This window comes from Nelusetta ayraudi, unplaced genomic scaffold (genome assembly GCF_046127955.1).
Source record: "Nelusetta ayraudi isolate G7.1 ecotype Tasmania unplaced genomic scaffold, CSIRO-AGI_Nayr_v1 ptg000005l, whole genome shotgun sequence".
Lineage (NCBI taxonomy): Eukaryota > Metazoa > Chordata > Actinopteri > Tetraodontiformes > Monacanthidae > Nelusetta > Nelusetta ayraudi.
The window spans coordinates 3,669,892-3,691,141 of record NW_027466055.1 but is presented as its reverse complement, the minus strand read 5'-3'; the positions used below and the strand labels follow the sequence as shown (position 1 = coordinate 3,691,141).

General features: G+C 43.4%; 1 protein-coding gene across 1 annotated transcript in view; it reads right to left on the bottom strand.

The window, feature by feature from the left end:
• Nucleotides 1-21,250, bottom strand: part of smyd3 (SET and MYND domain containing 3) — a 51,321-nt gene that overhangs the window by 14,517 nt on the left and 15,554 nt on the right. The gene's annotated exons all lie outside the window — the stretch shown is intronic.

Here is a 21,250-nt window from a genome sequence, read left to right as displayed (position 1 = left end):
CACTGCCAACACAGTTTTTGCAAGAACAGGAATTGAAAATAAACTCTCTGCATGCTTCAGAGATTTTCAGTTTTAGAATTCTGTTTCGTCGTCATTGTTGTGTAAGAGTAAATTGAACATATCCACATTCCAGCATATGGTTTTATAGAGCAAGACTTTGGCTATTGAGAGAGTGAGGATTGTTTCATTCATCAAGGATGAGAATCACTATTTGCAACCAAGGGAAAACACATACTCTCTTTCTAACACACACACACACACACACACACACACACACACACACACACACACACACACACACACACACACACACACACACACACACACACACACACACACACACACACACACTGCATTTTACTGTTTTTTACTATATTCTAAAGTTGAACTGCAGAGCGACTTGGTACAGTTAGTTCAACATGGTCTTAATAAAGTGCAGCAAAAGGTGTTGGTGAGCTAATGACTTAGTTGAACTATGAGCTAATTAATTTCACTTACTCCCCTCGTTATGGCGCAAGACAATAAAAAGACGTAACTGCACCACAAGAATGTCTTGTTTTGCATTTATGAGAGGCGCACACCTGGACTCCATGGCTCAGGAAAAGGAAAACTATGTGAGTGGTCTGTTTTTCTTTCCCTTACTAGGAGAGTGAGGCATGTGTTAATAGCAGCTAGTCAGGATTAAAGGATGAGCACGCAGAAAAAATACAGAACACCCAGCATCCCAGACGCGCACACACGCACACGCACACGCACACGCGCGCACACACACACACACACACACACACACACACACACACACACACACACACACACACACACACACACACACACACACACACACACACACTTCTACACCACTACTTCCCCATTTTAAAAAGAAAAATGCTTCACTTTGTGTCTTTCCCTCGGTTTTTTTAAAGTCTATTTCTGACTCGTTGAAAGTAAATCCAGAAGCTCACATCAGTCGATTCAGGCCGGAATCAGCTGCAGCTGGTGCCGCCGCATTGTTCATTGACATGAACTAAGCCTCATTCCATTTACTGGATACACAGTCTTCCGCCAAAGGATGCGAACCCAAAAAATACTCTTCAGATTGTTCCTGACAGGAAATGTGAACTATGACCGCTGAACTTATTTTTCATACTTGTTTCTGTCTCTTGCATCTATTCACAGTGATGGAGGACAATGATGTCACCATTAGTAAGAGCGCAGCGACACATCGACTTTACGGTCAGTTCTTTCTACGGGCAAGAAAAACAACAAAAAAACCATTTGTCTCTGGCGCTGGTGCAACAAGACATCACATAATAACAGAACCACAGCGGGGCGAGGTTATAATCAGTCAGTAACCGTGGCAACGGCTGCTTGAGTGGTATGATGAAAGATGTAAGAGCCCCCTGCTGTTTACCTGTTACTTATGAGTCCACATTAATAAAGGAGGTCCAGTATTGAGGGCCAGGCCAGACTACTTACACCCATTTTAGGTGAATGTAACTAAGACTGAATCACACAAAATGAATGGGAAGGAGCTGGGCTCTCGAGCAAAGAAAAAGATTCCTCATCACAGATTTCTAATGAGGATAAGAGGCCTGACACGATGCAGCTGCTGCCATGCACACGGTGAAAAAAATATAGATATCTCACATAATTGGAAGAAAAGAAATCACAGAGATACTTTCCCCCCCCCCCCTTTGATATGATGCAGACTTTGACAGCGGAGAGATACAACACATTCATTTGTTTTTATGCCCGTCACACCACACACAACGTGGCTGCTGATTGGATAGGAAACGTGTGCGACTGAAGAGCCGAGGAGGCAAAGACAAGGCGTGAGTGAAGGCTGCGGTGAGCAGCCTGTGATGTGGAAAATGGAAAGTGTGCAGAGGAAAGAAAACCATCACCGAAATGTCATCTCCTGAGGGGGGGGGGGGGGGGGGGGGAGTTTTTAAATATATATCATTTTATTTCCACGGATGACACATCCTGGAATTCATACGACTGCTTCTGGTTTGCTTAGGAAGAGAAAAAACAAATACAAATATTGTCACGGATTATTAACTCCAAGTGGGTGCTTCATAGGACAGAAAGGTTAATAACTTGATGCTTCAACTTTGTGATGAAAAGATTTCAAGACACAAAAGACTGTCACCGAGTGGCATGAAAATTACTTTCCGACCGCTCCTACAAAAAAAAACAATGGGCGCATTCACGAAGACAATGGTTGAAAGCAGAAAGCAGGTCATTTACATTCATGGAAATATGAGCAGTGTCTTTTTTTTTCCTCTAACAAAGCCTTCACCTCAACCCCAAAGAACAAATCACTTATGAAACTAAAAAACTAAATGGGCTCCAAACACGACATGCAAATCAAATGTTACTGAGAAACCAAATCATAATGGAGAGATGATAAACACCAACTGCTCAAAACTCCAACTTATACATGGAATAAACCCACATTCCTGTCTCTGTTATCTTGTCCTCTGCTTTAGTCATCAGTCACGATGAAAACACAAACATGAGAAACATCTCTCATCTTTGCTGCGGGTATTAGATGAGGACGGTCGCAATTAAATCTAAACTGATATGTGTCCATACATCACAGCTTACGAAACAAGACAGACTGTGTGTGGACTTGATAAATCAACCTGCCTGCGAGCAGAAGGGCGAGAGAGGGGGGGGAAAGAAGCCTCCATATGGCTGAGCTGAGAAAGTATTCTGGGGGCGGAGAGGACTGAGGAGATGAAAGCCCTTCTGCATTTTTGGAAACCTATACGGGCGGCTCGTCTCTAAAAGGAGGGAGGGGCGGGTGGGTGTTTGGGAGAGTCGGGGGCAGGAGGCCCTGTCAGCTCGTATGGAAGCCCAGGAATGTTTCTCTTTGTCCCGTCAAGTCGGTTCAAAAACATATAACCGGATGTTTTACGTCTTTAATGTTGCTGGAATCGGTTCAATTACTGTCAATCTGGAGTCGACTACAAACGCCACCAGACACAATCAAAGGCCACGTCTCAGCGTGTGTGTGTGGGTGTGCGGTAATTCTTTGATAAAATATTTATGACCTAATCGTGGTTCTCACATCTCACCAGAGACACGCAGACAAAGCGGCAGAGTGACTGGGAAGTAAATACAAACTGGAATAAACTTCCTCCAACCCTCAAACGCAGCCAAACACACACTAACAAAAACACCTTTTCATCTTTAATCACAGTAATTATCTTCCTGTCGCAATGTTTTTGGGACATTTTTCAAAGTGTAGCCTTGATTACAAATGAACTCCTGCATTGACCTTTAAAGCAGCTTATTAGAGATACTTGTGAGGTAGATGAGGCGCCAGCCGTCGGGACTCCATGACTTCAAGGCAAAACCAAACCAAAAAAAATCATTAGAGCTCAGGCAAAGGAATGGCCAAACCAAACACAATGCTTTGGTATCAATAGGAAGGAAAATCCCAGTGAGTGGTGACCTGAACACACACACACACACACACACACACACACACACACACACACACACACACACACACACACACACACACACACACACACACACACACACACACACACACACACACACACACACACGGCCAATTTAGAGTTTTAAACTGTTGTTTATTTTCCACATCAAGATTAAATGTACCTGTGCTGTCACTCTAAGTCTCATTAAATGTTGCTAACTAGTGTAGGTGCCTGGGCTGCGGGACAGACAGACATGCTGCAGGTGCCGCGGGTCACAGTTGGTTGTTAACTTGCCTTTTTTCCCCCCAAGCCCTGAATGGAGGCTAAATGAGAGGAACCCTGTGCAACACAGACCTGTGTCATTCCAGGTGACGGAGGCTGTGAGCTGAAAAGACGACCCTCCAGGAGCTGTCGTCTCGCTGTCCTGTGTGCGGCAGCAGCAGCAGCTCCCAGACGGAGCACAATGTGTTTGCTGAAGGACTGTTGGAACGTGCCTGAACACTGCAGGCACAAAGTTCCCGTTACGAGTCACAGCGAATATCCACGGTATTAGTTCCGAGCCTGAGGTCTGAGCAACCAGCTCCAAGTCTGCCTGCACAGCTCACAGTGCCTGTGATTATTTACTGTTCGTCTTAAAGTGCCAATAAAATACATTTCTAGTCAATATTGTCTGGGATGTGCATCTCTCAAACCACAAATCAGCAGCTTCATCATTAAATGTCAAAGTTGTTGTCTACTTGATATAATTATTACTATTATCATTTGTTTTTTTTGTTTTTTTTTGTTTTTTTTTCAAAAAATCTAAATGTGCATTTGAGCATTTGAGCTGGAGAATAATTACTGTCTTTTACAGTCAAATTTAAAATTTGGAGAAAAAAAAAACCCTCATTTGGTGAGTGTGCCGTCTTACAAACATACTTGATGAAGAATGCTGGCCCATTGTTCTCATGCATTACTCTCATGCAAAACTGCTGAAGCGCCTCAGTAGGGGATAGAAGGCAGAGTGTGAGAGGTGATGAGCAGAGTAAAGGGAGGAGAGGAAGCGATAAGACAGGAAGGAAGAACAGGTGGAGGGAGAGAGTTAAGAAGCATGAAGGCCGAGGGGAGACAGAGAGGGAGAGGAAATGCCAGAAGGTCAAAGGAAGAAGCAGACATGACTTTAAAGTTACTGGTAGAGTAAAAAAAAAAAAAAAGTATATGTATATATATATATATATATATATATATATATACATATATATGCTTAAAGGCAGGTTGGACATAAGCGTTGCAACCCAGTAAACATGTAGCACAACATTAATACAGAAGAAATAAAAGTGGATTTAAAGCCCAGTGTTTCATCACCGCAGTGATGAATGCAGAAGATACTGATCCACTGTCTATGAAAAGTAATAGCTTAATTGAGTCAGTCAGCAGATTAAAATAACCGACAGAATCTATGTGGTGTTTCTATCCCTATCAGCGCAGAAACACAACCTTCCCATGTGGCCGTCAGGGCTATAAAAAGCTTCAAACCGCATCAAGGCTTTAAACCTGGCACCAAACAGCTCGTCTCTCCTCTCACATTTGAGGCATCTGAACATAATGAATGAAACTAAAATCCTACTAATTCACCTCCTTGACGAATACCCGCAAACGCCATATAGTGTGTCGAATTACAATTTTGTGCGCTCGGCTCACACAAACACAAACGCACACAGTCATTTTAATCCCTCAGCGATGTGTGATTGAATTTGCGTTTCGCCCTCTAATGACTCGTAGCTCCATGCTGATAGCCAATCATCTCGGCGGGACAAGAGAGCCGAACCTGTGTGTGTGTGTGTGTGTGTGTCTTTTTTGTCGACTTGGCACATTTTCACCTGATGAGTTACTAAGATGCTGCACCCTTGTGTGCACAAATGCACAACACATAAACAATGCACCCACCCACACGCAGCATGCACTGCCCACACACACACACACACACACACACACACACACACACACACACACACACACACACACACACACACACACACACACACACACACACACACACACACACACACACACACACACACACCTTCTGCACGTCCAGCGCTGAGGCATGTGCTGTATATATGGAAATTGCACATGGTGTATAAGGCTATGTGCACATAAATACAGACACCTTAGACTCCATATGTCAGACTGTGCAGGGCAGTAATGTGTAGCAAAATATATGGTAGCATTTGACTGGGCAGGGGGACAATGTAACAATATGATCCTAAAATCCTTATTTGTGATTAGGCGACCTGATACTGCAGAGGCAAGGCTTTCTATCGAGGGGGGGGATAAAAGTGGTGTTCTGAAATATTAAAACATCATTTTTTTCAAAGCTGCTACTAAAACATCTGGTGGTCTCTGTAGTCGCAGAGAGACTCTTTGTTGCTTCTTATTCCTCTGTCGAGGATTTTAAGAGAATCTTGTTTCTGCGTTCATTCATATGAGAACTGTTGTAAGGGTAGGAAAAACAAATGACCTTTTTTGCACTGCAAATATACACTTTTATTTTTGTATTTATGGGCAGCATGCTAAGGTTTTCCAAATGTAAAAATCATAAATCAATCCAGATTTCACACTCTGGACCTTTAAACGAAGCCTAGTCTTATGCTCTTTCAGCAGAGCAAAAACTGTATTTACATCAATCCAACAACAACAAACTCAGGAAAATTACTGTGTTAGTTACTCTCACCAGAATAGATTACAACACATTTTATTTTAGCAGTAACTCTGTAGGTAGGCTGAGCAATTAGAGCAGCGGTCAGCTAAGATTGAAAAAGAGGTTTTGGGTTTGTTTTCAAAGCCGTATTCTGTGCAGGAAATGGTTTTTCGCTGCTTGGCTGCTCTGCCGTGCTCCGAATCAATGGCTGTTCTGCAGGGGGGAACTAGTTCTTTCCTCCTGTCTCTCTGAAGGCAGCGGTGACTCAGCTCCAAATGGGTTTTTTTTTCTCCCTTGTGCATCAGCTGCAGCCGTAACTTTCATCTCTGAACTGAAACAGCCATTTCATCCTTTTAAGGTTGAATGCTCACAAAGGTAATCACAGGCAAGTGGGCACCGATAGAAGTCGCCCATCAGACTTGAAAATACAAAGTTTGGGAATGATTTTGGTAGAAGAGGTGAATTATCCATATGTTTAACACATTTCCTACCGTGAACGTTACAAAACAAAATACTGAGTTAATTGTGACATTTCTTTTGACAAACATAAAAACATATAAAAAGATAAATAATATACTTTTTTTCTACAGTTTTTGGACGTTTTGTATTCATTTCGACACAGAAATAGTTCTTACTAATACAAACAGGCGTCACTTATCAAAGTAGTTGTTTTAGTTTTGCATCTTTTTTTCCACAAATGCACTTAAATTCTTTCTCTCCGTCTCTGTCTCTCTCTCACACACACACACACACAAACACACATGCAGGCACAAGCACACACACACACACAATTATAGAGGTTGTTGAACCTCAATTATCTCCCAGTGCAGGATGACCAGGTCAAATGCTTCCTCCAATTATCAGTGTTGAAAGGTTGGTGTGTGTTGTGCTTGTCTGGGCGTGTCTAAATGCTGAAACAATACAATCACAACACCAAAGGCTTGCGTTGTGCGGTGTGAGCCAGTTCAAGTGTGTTGTCACCAGGTCTTCAATGACATAGAGCCTTTAAGGCACAGATAGTGTTTAATCAATAGTCATCCTACAAACTGACAGACCAAGTGCATTTGAGTTTAATAGAGAGAGAAGAGAGAGAGAGTGTGCGTGTGTGTCAGTGTGAGTGTTGAGCACTGGATGAGCGCCTCTCAACAGAGGAAGTTAATGCACTGCAAAGACAGAACAATTAAAAAAAGATGACTTCTTATGCACTTCCTGTGCCCTGTGTACAGAACAAAATTTTAAAGAAACAAGTGAGAAAGAGTCGATCCAACACTGTTCAAATTTATTATCATCATTGTGGCTGTTTTATTGTTGTTGTGTATTATAATATTAATTTGACCTTCTGGCATTTTTTTGCCACATGAAAGAACATAAAACTGATAGCATGACAGACGGGTCTTTTAGAAAGGACAGATACTGTCATAAACTAAATACATCATCATTATCAGCACTATTATCATTATTAATAGTAGTAGTAGTAACAGGAGTAAGCAGCTATGTTTGGAACACCGCCTCCACTTTCCCTCACATCCATCTGCGTGTCCTTCACACAACAGAGACTCCTGATTTAGCCGCTGTCATTAGCAGCGACCCAACTGATCTGGGACTTGGCAAAGCATGCTTGTCGTGAAGGAAAGACCAAAACCATCAAAAGTAAGAGCAAAAACATTGCTTCATCTTTGTCACAACTCTAACGATAAAGAGTTAGATTGTGTGTACACGCGCAGTGCGTTCCTGTGTGTACTTTCCATCTTCTTCACTGCGACCTTGTAATGTTGTGTAAGCAGTGTGCTGCTCTTGTTGCTGTCAGCCTCTGTGTATCAGGTATAGAAGTACAGGCATGCTCAGGGAAATCACTGCCTCTGTGTATGATGGAAATCCTATTCTTTGAGTGCATGCACGCGCATGAGTGTGTGTTAGCGTGTGTGTGTGTGTGTGTGTGTGTGTGTGTGTGTGTGTTAGTACGTGCATGCCTGACTGTTACCTCTGCAGAAGCAATCCCTTTTGGATTCAAAAAGCCCATGTTTGTTTGTTATATTGATAAAGTGGAGCCTCTGGCTGTGTGTTTATGTATGTGCAGAGTGTGCAGGCACATGATGCGTGCACACTATAGTGATAAAGGAGTGCTGGGGCCAATGAAAATTACCCTCATCCATCTCCCACAGTACATGAAAACGTTTGAGCGCGCGCAAACACACACACACACGCACACATGCACGCACACACACACTTCTCTTGTGCTGCAGTGAAGAGGAGACAGTGACATGGGAGATCTTGGTGGACACAGCAGACACAGTGATGAGACCAATAACGTGATTTTAAACGTGCAGCACAAAGGCTCCAATGTAAAGAATCGCTTTAATGTCAGCACGCTAATTAGCAACAACAACAGAAAGGGTTTTAATAATCGGTAGTTGGTGTATGAATGTGTGAATGGGAGGCCATTGTACAGCGCTTTGGAGTACCATGAAGGTGCTGGAAAGCGCTGTACAAGTGCAGTCCATTGACCATTTAATAAATACCTGACATGTCACTTAGCAGATTCTGCTGAGACACTCCTCCAGCAGCATGATATGAACTCACAACTAGATTAACTACACAGTAGGCACGGGCCAGGATGGCACTCTGACAGGAAAAGGTTTAGAAAAAATATTAGGGTTTGCAGCTCAAATGAAATAAAAAACAGATAAGATAAGATTGTTATCATAGAAGACATTTAGTCAAATGAATATTAAAATAAGGACAGCGTTTCAAGACAATCCCTAGAATGCAACCAATGAGTTGGATTCCTTCCATTTCAGTATCGTATCAAATTCAATATCACTATTTGTCCCCTGACACTTCTTCTTCTTCTCTCTTTCTGTTAATTAATTTTTCAGGTAACCTGCGGGGTTGTTTGTTTTTATTTTGTATTCAAAAAAGCACCTTTCTAATGAGGCACCAAGAAACAACAACAGTTCATTGTTCATTAGTGGTTTTGTTGGTGGAGACATTTTCTCATCTAAAATTTCAATTATTCAATTGTTTTTTTTCCCAGGTATCAGACACAACTTTAGTGGTTGTTACCATGGAAGAGATGGAGGAAGTCAGCAATTAACACACACACACACACACACACACACACACACACACACACACACACACACCTCATTTCACAAACAAAATCTAAATCTAAAATCTAAAAAAATCCAACTTTATGAGCATGCATATTTTGTGAGAAGACAAAGCAAGCATACTTTGTTATGACTTGTGCCTGGAGAATTCCTCCAAAACGAGTTTGTTACCAAGTCAAAAACATGCAGTTTGGCAAACACCTGGCGTTATTTCCCCACTGAGCTACAAGTGAAAACATGCACGGTGCAAAGCAGGAAGCTGCATTTACATAAATAAGAACACATGATGATTGTGTAGATGTGTTAGATTGTTGATGTCAACAGCAGAAAATCATCACAGGCCTTAAGTCCGAGTGGAGACGCTCCAATTTGGTCATGACGTGATGCATCAAGCAGCTACATGGGAGTGAATGTGGCCACACAGAGATTAGGAAGCTACGGCAAGAGGAGTGAGGCACACAGAGGGGAAAATCAAAGACTGAACACACACACACACACACACACACACACACACACACACACAGGTCTAGGGGTTGAAGTCAACAACAGCAGGTGACTGTCTGGAAGGCAAGCCTCTACCGACAGCATCAAACAGCATGATGGAATACACACACACACACACACACACATACATGCACACACGTGCACACACGTGCACAGATGCACGCGCACACATACACACAGCTTCCAACCGCCAGAAATGAATAAAGCTACCCATTCTCTTTCTGCTGCCTCTCCCAATATGATGAAACCGGCAGTCCTGCAGAAACTTTCAGCCCGTTTAGGACCAACACGGTTCTGACCAATAGAATCCAGATCACACTGGAATCAATGACCTGTCAGGCTGCCTATGTACGTTCCGTGTGTATAAGCATTTTTGGAAAAGTGACTTACAAGGCGGGAAATAAAAATAAGCCTCTTATTTCTACTTCTTTTTTCTCTCTCACCTGCCTATATTTTGCCATCATCACTGTGTTTAAAATCACCACAGAACAGTGACGACCATGCCATTTCTGTGTGTGCGCGTGCACCCCTCTGAATTATTGATTTATTGTTTCCCTAAAGGAATGTGATATTAATGGGGACCTCTACAGGACGGAGGACAAAGAGAACAAAGGTCTCGCAGGACCTCCATGGTGATCCAGACATAAGTGACAATTTGCTTGAAAAAGACGAACAATACTGGCAAACTACGTCCCGATGCTCTTCATTGAACAGTTTTCCCTTTCAGTTAAACAAAAGACAAGGAGAAAAAGTCAGACGTTATTTTCTCTGTCCACATTTTCAGCATTTTCTTTGTAGTTGGATATAAACTGCATCCATCCATGCCGATTGAGCATCTTAAATGCATGTAAAATGTAAAATAAAGGGCAGAAAAGAGGTAATCAGTGAAGGCAACAGGGCTGAGGGGTGAAAACGCTTCAAGAAAAAGTGTGCAAACTGCATCTTGTCCTTCGCTCACACCTTCCTTGTCTGCATTTTTCTCCTCCACCCTCCTTATTTCTCCTCTTCTCTTCATTCCTCCCACTCAGGCGCCTGCCGCTGCGGCTCATCTTCAGCTCATTGCCCATTCCGTCAGAGTGGTGAGGGCCCACAGCGACTGCACCATCTGAGGGCATATCATCCATGGCATGATGAAAGGATGAAGGAGTAAAGAGGAGGTGGATGCTGGAGGAGTGACGGCGGTTAGAGAGAAAAAAAAAAGGGTGTGGCGCGCATTGATTGTAATGTGGAATAACAGATCAAAAACCTCTAATCTCTGAAATGTCAGCTAGCTGGGGGGGAAGCCCTCATCAAAGAGGTGTCTTCAGATTCTGGATCATGGAACTTTCCACTGCCAGGGTTGAAAGAAGTCCAGCTTCACAAGCAGCTTCTATCAGGAAGGTGGCAAGAGACAGAGTTGCCTAGAAATTTACTGATAATTTGCGGTAATTGATGCACGGTGATTAGCCCATCAGGGTGCTTCCTGATTGTTTGCCAACTGCAACAGGACGCCACAATTTCAGGTCTACAAGGAGGTAAATTTGTTTGTGATTAGGCCTGAGATAATTTCACCAGTGACGACATGTATTGCACTTTCAGGCTACCACACTGTTCTGTGTATTCTCTCCGTGTGCGTTTGTGTGTGTGTGTGTGTGTGTGTGGATGTCGTCTGCAGTAGGAGAATCAGCAGACGAGGCACCTTCTTCTCTGCCTGTCTAGTCCCACTGACCTTCTTAAATTAGTCAGGTGATTATTTTCAGGGTGATTTTCAGGACATACTGTAACTGCTCTGTGAATGACTGGATGACACGCAGCCTGGAGCCAACAGCATTTGTCCAGCTGATTAACTGCTGGTGAATAATGTACACGAAAGTGTCACAAACACGCACATGCACGCGTGCACACACACACACACACACACACACCCAGGCAGAGCTCATGCCTGCGGGGCTGACCATTCATCAACCTATCACCTCCTTTGATCACAAAGCGGGGTCATCAGTGCACATCATGTACTGAACGTCATAATGTCTGGAATTGTTATATGTCAAAATGTCAAAATTGTCACACCGTGGTGAGATTTGTCTTGTCTTGGGTTTTTTAGTGCTAATCATTTCCTGTTTTATTTTGAAAAGCATCTAGCCCTCCTCTCATTCCACCTTGTGTCTGACCTAAAAATTACCACTTCCTCACCAGTTCCCCAATACCCTCCGTGTGCCTAAATAGTCTACGCCTTGTCCTGTCCCAGTGTCTTTGTCCGTAGGTCACTTCAGAGTCTTGATTTTTCTCTTCTGAGAACCAGGTTAGGTTAACTTGGGAATTTCTCAAAGGAAAAAATCAAAGAAAAGCCTATTAGTATGTGAAATTATTAAGGCCTGAGAGATAAACAGATGTGCAAGGCGCCTCAGTAATCATGAAAGTCAGGACTTTCATCCAAGAGGAGACAAGGGCTCTCTTGCTCTCAAAACACAAAGTTCTTATTCCTGAAAATAATCTGTATTTATTAAACAAAATGCATTTAATCTCTGGTACTTTGTTTCTCTTCCAAGACGAGAAAAAACACACACACACACAAACACACACACACACACACACACACAATAGACTCTTGAGGTTTTGAATTTAGTGCCAAAGAAGTGTCCCATTGTAATTACACGTTATTAGACACACGGCCCATTGAGAAACAAGTGTATTTCCTCCTACCAGTCAACTTCTCCTCCTTCTCCTCCACTCTCTTTTCATCTCCTCCTGTGGGTGTCTCGACGGTGTAAAAACTCACAACATCCTACAGCAGTGTTTGCAGGTGATGGGTAACAAATCAACTCGGAGCCCAGGGGGGATAAAAGCTTCAATCGGAGGAAAGATTATTAAAAAAAAATAGACTTGCCAAAGGAGAGTGCTTATTCATTTGTTTTGTTTACAAATCATCATTATCATTTGCCCCCAAAGCGAAAAGATGAAAAAAAAAAGCCACTTCAATTGCTATCAATGCCTCTTCTCTATGACTCATCCTCTATTTGTATTCATCCCTGCTTCATTTTCTCACCGGGGGGTCAGAAAAGCTGCTGACACAACCAAAACTCCCACAAGATTCAATCAATAAAAAAGAAACCCACATAAACACAAACATAAAGAGCCGGTGTCAGAGCGAGGGCAGAGAATGATGTCTCGGCTTCATGTTCAAGCAGCCGTCTCGATAGGGGAAGAAGAGAAGAAGAAGGGATAGGATGGAAAACAAGCTAGAGGGGGGAGGGAGGGAAGGAGGGGGTGGAGGAGAAGAGGGGGGGTGAGGGGGACTGAGGTGAGGAGAGGAGGGGAGGAGAGGGAAGGAGAGAAAAGGGGAGGGAACCATTAACCTTGACAAACTGTTGGACGCAACAGAAAACAGCCAACGTGAGCAGATTCCACACAGAGCGACAAACCAGCGTTCCATCTTTTAAGTCGTGAAAAGCTGAGGATAAAGTCAATGCACTGTAAATGTCAAACGTCTAAGTAAGTCAATTCTCGTCAGGGTTAGCAACAGTCTGCCCTCATCTAAACCCATCCAGACCCAAAAGCTTCATCCCCTCTTTCACTTCATTTATAAACCTCATAGTTCTTCCTCCAGGTAAATGAATCTCTCTCTCAATATTGTTTTCACATCTTTCAAATTGTGCTTTATTGATCATCCCAGCGAAGGAGCCACTGGATCCAGAGTCAATGTCTGCTCAGTATCCAATCACAAGCCAACTTCATTGTGGAAACAGGAGCAGTGTGTTGTTGTTCCACATGACTAATTAGGCCAAACAGTGTGACTGCCTCTCACATAGTTTATTGCCATGTGATGTAATGTGTGCTACACTTGTAGCAGGAAATAGTTGTTAGTTCTTGGAACAAAAAAGAATTGGCTCGGTGTGCTGGAGGTGCGACTGAGTTGGCACTGGCGCAAACTTTTGTCTTGCTGGTTAAACACAGTGTTACGTGAACTGGTGTAAATTTCTAACCAACAACATGAGGGCGTTTTTATTGCTCCTCGCAACTTTACCATCAGATTTTAGGGTGAAAAGCTTGGAATCAAACGTTCTCAAAGACAGCAATACCAACATGTGCATGTGTGCATGTGTGCATGCTCCTAATGGGACTAGCAGAAGCCCCGGCGTGAATACCCATTAATAAAAAGAAAGTACAGCAAAAAAATTGAAAATGAGCTCTAATCTCTGCAGCATCTGAGAGGCAAACAACTCTGCGCACATAAAAAAAGTCAATGCGCTCATTTGCTCCGACATCTCTAAAATAATCCCCTTTGTATTGCGGAGCAGCAGCCGTGACTCCGCGCCTTCCGAGCCCAGTGTACACATTTGCATTTTCAAGGTTGCAAAACACGAGCTGACATTTCAAAAAAAGTTGCCGAGGTTCGTCTCGCCGTCCCTGAACACAACACAAGGTTGAGCTTCTATTTTTTTTTTGGGGGGTGGGGGTAGCTGCCATTTGAGGAGAGGAAAGCAGACGAGTAGAGATGAAAGACAGACGAGGGCAAAGAGAGACAGAGAATGAGGGAATCAACCCAGAGGAAACTGATTTATATTCAGAGTGGAAATAAAAGGAGTGATGGTGAAGCATTCTCCAGCTGGATACTTCACAGGCTGCAGCGTCTTTTGTCTCACAACTCAGCCCTTTGCCGAGGCTTTACGTAAGTTGTTAATGATCCACGCAGACAGACAGGAGCGCAGCAGGAGAGGCTGGGTGGGAGGACGAGTGCCTACTTGAAACCCTTGCGGAACTTAAACTTGGACACTTCACTGCATTTCAGCACCGAGAGCAGCCAAGGCCAAATCTGAAACGTTTCGTTTCCAACCGGTTTCCAGAGACAAAACACTTGTTTAAAACGTAATCGGCCACTTTTGCATCCGGCGGGGAAATTCTGTCGGAGCAAATTGGAAACAGCGTTTCATGGACTGTTGCAGGGTTTCGACCACACACCAGGCAGGCAAAAGATGACGCCTGTCATTTGAATGAACGAGAGCCTTTCTCAACACAGAGGGGGAATTCATTGTCCACCGGTAAGGGAGGAAATATAGAACAAAAGAACATTACCGGGCTGCACATAATAAACACAAAGAGGAAAAAAAGTGAAAACGTGCTTCACTGATGGAGAAGGCCGGCTCTGTTCAGCCACCTTGACTGCGTGGGAGAAGGCTGGCTGTCATCTTACAACCTCCACCCACTGAGGGACACACTGGCAGCACTGGGAAGCTTCCTTCTCCAAAATATGTGGATGTGCAATGACTGTCAGACTGTCAGACCGTCAGACTGTAGAGTACAATCAACACATTCACTGACATCCACTGATAAGTGAACCTTGTGTGTGTGTGTGTGTGTGTGTGTGTGTGTGTGTGTGTGTGTGCGTGAGATTGGAATAATTTTTGTGAAACTGATTAAAAATAATAATGTTGTACATAATTAAACAAAAACATTTTGCTGAAAATGCTATTTGCGTAATTGTCTCTGTAGGTTTCTTTTATGTAAAAACTGATACAAGAAATAACGTATCGTCCCTGTAATCTCCACCTTCCACATTTACTACATTAATTCATTAATTGTTTGTTAATTGACCTGATCGATTGATTAACGATTAATTGACGAGCGGCAATTTTTCCTGAGAACCCAAATTTCACAATGAAAATTGCTATTTCCTGCCATGACACTGTTATAATGATATTAACTACATGTTCAATTAATTGCGACTAATTTAATTTAATCGCTTGAATTCTTAATCGACAATTAATCGAGAAGCGATTAATCGTAGTCTACGTCATGGAGAAATGAAGTGCCCGCACTCTATGGACCTGTTACTGCGCCATCACGTGATCCCAGAGTGAAAAACACACTGTGACACCAACAGACGGACACAATCCTTCTTGGGTCATCGTCCCGACATGAAAAGGCCATTTTTTTTTAAGATCAGCTTGGCTCAGAAATGTCCATTTCTCCATTTCTACAACATCTACCTGGAGGACTTCAGGATATGTGATAAAAATTCACAGACACCCGACACTTCTGCGTTATCAGCCGCCATCCCCGTTTCCATCACCGCGAACCGCCAAAGAATAGCAATTACAGCAGAGGGCGGAGCGACTGGGGAAGGAGCCCAGAGAGCCAGGGAGGATAAAGGCGACAGGAGATAGTGGCTGTCGCAGCAGCAGCACAGAGCTGTTCATTAAGTCGGCTCCACCCCCCGACTTTCACCACGCCGCCATACAAATTAGAACGGACCGACCCAAACAGGACTGGACTTAATCTGAATCACAGCAATTTGAAATGACATTTGATTATTTGCAGATTTGAAAATTGAGTTATTGAACCATGAAAATAAAAATACATTAATGTTGAAATATAGCTGGAAAATGAATCCTAGATAAAAAGTGGAATGATTCAGGATGCTTGAATAGACTATTTTTATAATGAGCATTTCGTATTTGTCTGTCACTTTTCTACGTGGAAGGTCAAACCAAGTGTTTTGGTAGCAGGCTGAAAACAGAGGGCTACGTTTGCTGCGGATTTAATAATTCACCGAACAACAGAATGCTACGTATGACCTTTAAGATCTGCAGCTGATACCACAGCTTTTTCCTGCTCTTTTCTTCCTTTCCTTCCATCATCACAGCCCACTCCGCTGCTCTCAATACAAGATTTTAATATCCTCCAGCTCAACGTCTCCCTGTCTTGTCACATTTAACCTCTGCCACTCACTGTGACTTGCATCCTTCTCTTTCACCTTCCTCCCCATCTGCTCCACTCCTCCATCTATCTCTTTAACAGATATTTACTGCAGCACATTCATTTTCTCGCCATCTCTGCGAGATGATTCGTTTTTACACCCCCACCAATACACACATGCACACACACAAAGACACACAAACAGCAGCCCACACACGCAGGCAATCTCAGTAAATTAAACAAATGGTTGTTTTTTTTATCCTCTTTTCCTATTACAATGTCTGTGACTACATTCATGATGGATTTAAAGTCATTACACTCAGCATTGTGTATGTGTGTGTGCATGTGTGTGTGCGTGTGTGCGTGTGTGCGTGTGTGCGTGTGTGTGTGTTTGTACGCGCGAGAGAGCGTGTGTGGATGTTGTTGTTTTTTGTAAATCCTAAGCTAATTAGGTATTGCAATTGGCACTGCGAGCTCCAGAGTGGCAGGCCTGGGAAATGGTGAGATAAGAGTGTACACACTTAGACCCACAAACACACTACTGAGATTAATGTAATAACCCGTACACCAACATTAAAAAAACATATGGCTGAATAAACCAGGAACCCGTCAGGGGACCAAGCACATGACCCTCCCTCAATTTCCACCCTTTAAAAAAAATTTCAATTATGTGGAAAAAACAAGCCTTCCTGCCTTCCTTCCTTCCTTCCTGGGCTAATGTATTCATGAAAAAGTTAGTGGTAATCCTGCAAGCGCTCTGCAACTACACACACAAACTTAGACAGCCACAACTTTTCTGCAGTGGTTTGATAAGTGTCTGAATCCATTACCTGCTCAACAGATGGCCAATAAATATGAAGTGAAGCCATGAGAATAAATTAGTCCCACGCACAAACAAGACATTACAGTCACACATCTACAACATAAGTCTTTACACTGAGGAGACACCCACGCACACATATATATAAATATATATATATATATATGCATATGCTGCACTGCAAGTTCATAAAACACACAGAAGTACACACAATGCAATGAAAAACAAAAACAATGAATAAAACACTCGCACAGACGCACAAAGTGTGTGTCATTGTCAAAAGTGTTTCCAGGCCGGGTGCAAATAGACATCCATCCGTGTGTGTGTGTGTGTGTGTGTGTGTGTGTGTGTGTGTGTGTGTGTGTGTGTGTGTGCGCATGCGGGCAGGCGGGCGTGTGTGTGGCCTGGTGATAAATTCTCTCCTTTGAAAGGTATTAAACAATACAATGTACTTTTCCATAGAGAATCACCGTTTCCAGCAGGTCACTGTGTTTGTGTGTGTGTGTGTGTGTGTGTGTGTGTGTGTGTGTGTGTGTGGTCACACTCTGGTGCACAGAGAACAAGGGCAGCTACTAAACAACAGCTATTACAGCCTCTCTTATACAAACACACAAACACATCATCCAGTCACAGTTGCAGTGTGGAACAGATGTCGGGTCTCTCAAGCCACAACAACAGAACCAACTGTGGCTCCTTCCCTCTGTCACTCAGCACAAGTGTGGCTGGACAAATACAATCTTCAAGAAAACTCAGATGAGGTGCGACATCAAACTGTCTCACCACATCCTGAAAAGCATTCAGTGTATCAACTATTGAGGAGGTGAGACTTGACCTCTAGGTACAAAACTCACGCAACCTGCACGTCATTTTCCTTTATTCTTTCCACTCTTGGTTGCTTTTTTTGCCATCAAATGAGTGATTTGATGAATCGGCAGCTGCAGGTGGTACAGACATTAGCTGCATGGAATGATGAGTCGTAAATGAATGTAAATGACTGTGCATTGTTCAGAGAATGCCTCTGCAAAATTAATTTCAATGCAAGTATTAGAGGAATGTTGGACAGCCAGACTACCAAGGTTATTTTTTAAAGAACTGAAAGGATCTTATGAAGTTTGTCACAGAAAAATTGCAAGAACAACATATTGCTGGGCATGCAAACAGGCCAGTAATTCACATTAAACTTTAATGCATGTACATTTTCTTACATGTTTCCCAAACAAGCCTGAGACGAGGCCTAGGAAAGTTGGGAATGTGACTGACATAAAAAGGCAGCAGTTTAAAGGCGAGCACCAGGAGGAGGAGTGGGGGATGTCAGCCAGGCAAAAAAGTAACGGTCAGGCAGCAGAGTATGAAAGAAGAAGATTGAGAAAACCAGCAGAGGAAACCGAGGAGACAGATGGAGGTCTGTGTCTGCGTGGACACATCGGCCATGAGAGGGATCCTCTGTGAGGATGGCTCCTAATGTAGCACAACAATTAGCACACACACACACACACACACACACACACACACACACACACACACACACACACACACACACACACACACACACACACACACACACACACTCTGTTGTTCACAGAGACAGACGCACACAACATAAGTGCACTTGAAATGTATAGGAGAAGGTGCCACCTCAAACACATGCACATGCACAGGGACCCACACACACACATGATAAGACACACATACACAAACAAAGTCCATGAAGGCGAAGCCGCTTCAGGGAGGCAATATATGTGCCATGGCCACATCTCATCCGTCAGCGCTTATTGCACCACTGCGGTAACACACACACACACACACACACACACACACACACACACACACACACACACACACACACACACACACACACACACACACACACACACACACAAAACCATTGTGATTCCACACACACACACACACACACACACACAAAACCATTGTGATTCGACACACAAACACTTGCAACCAGCTGCAGTCTGGGGATGGACACCCCCTCATGCCCCACACACACACACACACACACACACACACACACACACACACACACACACACTTCTCTTGGGTGCATTAAGTGTCGTAATGATGCTGTGGCTCTGCATCTTTGTGTGTGTGTGTGTGTGCCCGTGTGCAAGTGTGTTCGTGTTCTTGCCCGTGTGTGTTCATGTAACGCTATTAGTGCGCTGTGGAGGGACTAGCTATTAGCATAAAGAATGTTTTTTATGGCACTAAACACTCCCCCACTGTAAAAGACACACACACACACACACACACACACACACACACACACACACACACACACACACACACACACACACACACTAATGACCTATTTTGGTGAGCGCACTCAACATTCCGAGTAAACAATAATAAACTTCTCGTTCGTTATGTACTTGAGCCATTAAAGTGAGACAGAGCACGAGGGAGGGGCAGAGGGAGGAGTCGAGAAGGTTTGCGTGCACAACGACCATTAATGAGGAGGGAGAAGTGACAGGAGCCAGGAGTGTACGACGAAGAAGAAGAAGAAGAAGATCTGAAAGTGAGAAATAGCACATAAGATGAACAAAACAACAAAACACACGGAAGAAAAGATGTCCGAGTCGAGACAAGAGGGGAGAAAGAGCGAAATGAAGGACATCACCGCTCCTTCACACGATCAGAGCGGCCTTCACGCACTCACAGTGCCCCCTACTGGCAGCTTATAAAGTGTGAATCATGTCAGAGCCACATGTCAGACAGGTGGGTTCTCAACATTTTGATCATAATAAATATGTTAATGAAGCTGCGGGATGCCGCTGTGTTTGCACTACTATCACAGAGGTTTTGATTATTGTTAAAGCAATAATGATAAGCAATGTAATATCAACGTCAGATAACACTGATATGTTCCACCTTTTTTGCCTTTCTTTGGCTAGGTAATTACGCTAATGTCCTGTTTACGTCAAGTGTCGACAACTCAAAACAGCATCACCTGATCACAACACGAGTGATGTGCTGAGCGATCTGATACGGAGCATTTTAAGAGGTCTGTCTGTGAGCGTTTAGCGTGCAAAGCTCCACAGACAAGAGAGCTCCAGCTGAGCAGAACACCCCGCAGAGACAAGAAAAAGGAGGGATGAAACCAGATGAAGCACATTATCCAGTTTATTGCACACAGATGTCTGTGTCTCAGGGCAAAGTGAAGGAAACCAAGATTATAAGCGGCTCAACTGGTTCACCAGTTCACTGCGAGGCACTGAGGGCAGCTTGGTACATGTCAGAGTCGGGCTGTCACACCGAGATTGAGTTGAAACTACGTGAGCAAATTAACAACCTGTTGGTCCTCGTCGCACTGCTCAAGGATGACCTCACATTGATGCGTTGTCTTGACCCAAAGACAGAGTGCAATAATACTCGGACGGTGTCAGAACTTTGGGTTGACCACAGTGGAGCTGCTACAGTGCACGAGTGCGAAAATCCAAACAAAGGCAGTTTGCTGCTTGGCATGTAAAAAAATAAAAAGGTGGGTTGGAGAGAAAAAGCGTAGAGTCGGGTGCAGGATCTGATGGTGCTTGGATTCCATTTCGCATGGAATGAGGGGCTGTGAACTTGTAAAAGTGTCAAAATCCCACAACGTGAAGCCAGAACAAGACTTTTCTCTATCATCTCACTATGATCCCCATTTCTTCTTTCTCACACCCTTTCTTTTTTTTCCCTTGTCTCCTTTATCCAGTTAGTGCTGCTGGCTTCTCTCGCTGCCATGCGGGCCTGTATTCCCACTGGAATTTGTACTAATCTGGAGCTTTCAAGGTTTCCCACCCCCCAAAAGAAATGAGATCCCATGTGCACGGGCTCACGCAAAGTACATATCGCATCGAATCAATGTGTGTAACAAAAAAAACGACAGTTTATAGTGCACAATGTAATTATGGTAGTCGGATTTCTATTCTTTTATATCTCTCAGTTAAATGCAGCAACGATATGGAGAAATGGCTTTAGGTTTGTTCTCCTGACAAGTCAAACATATTTGAAGGGGAAA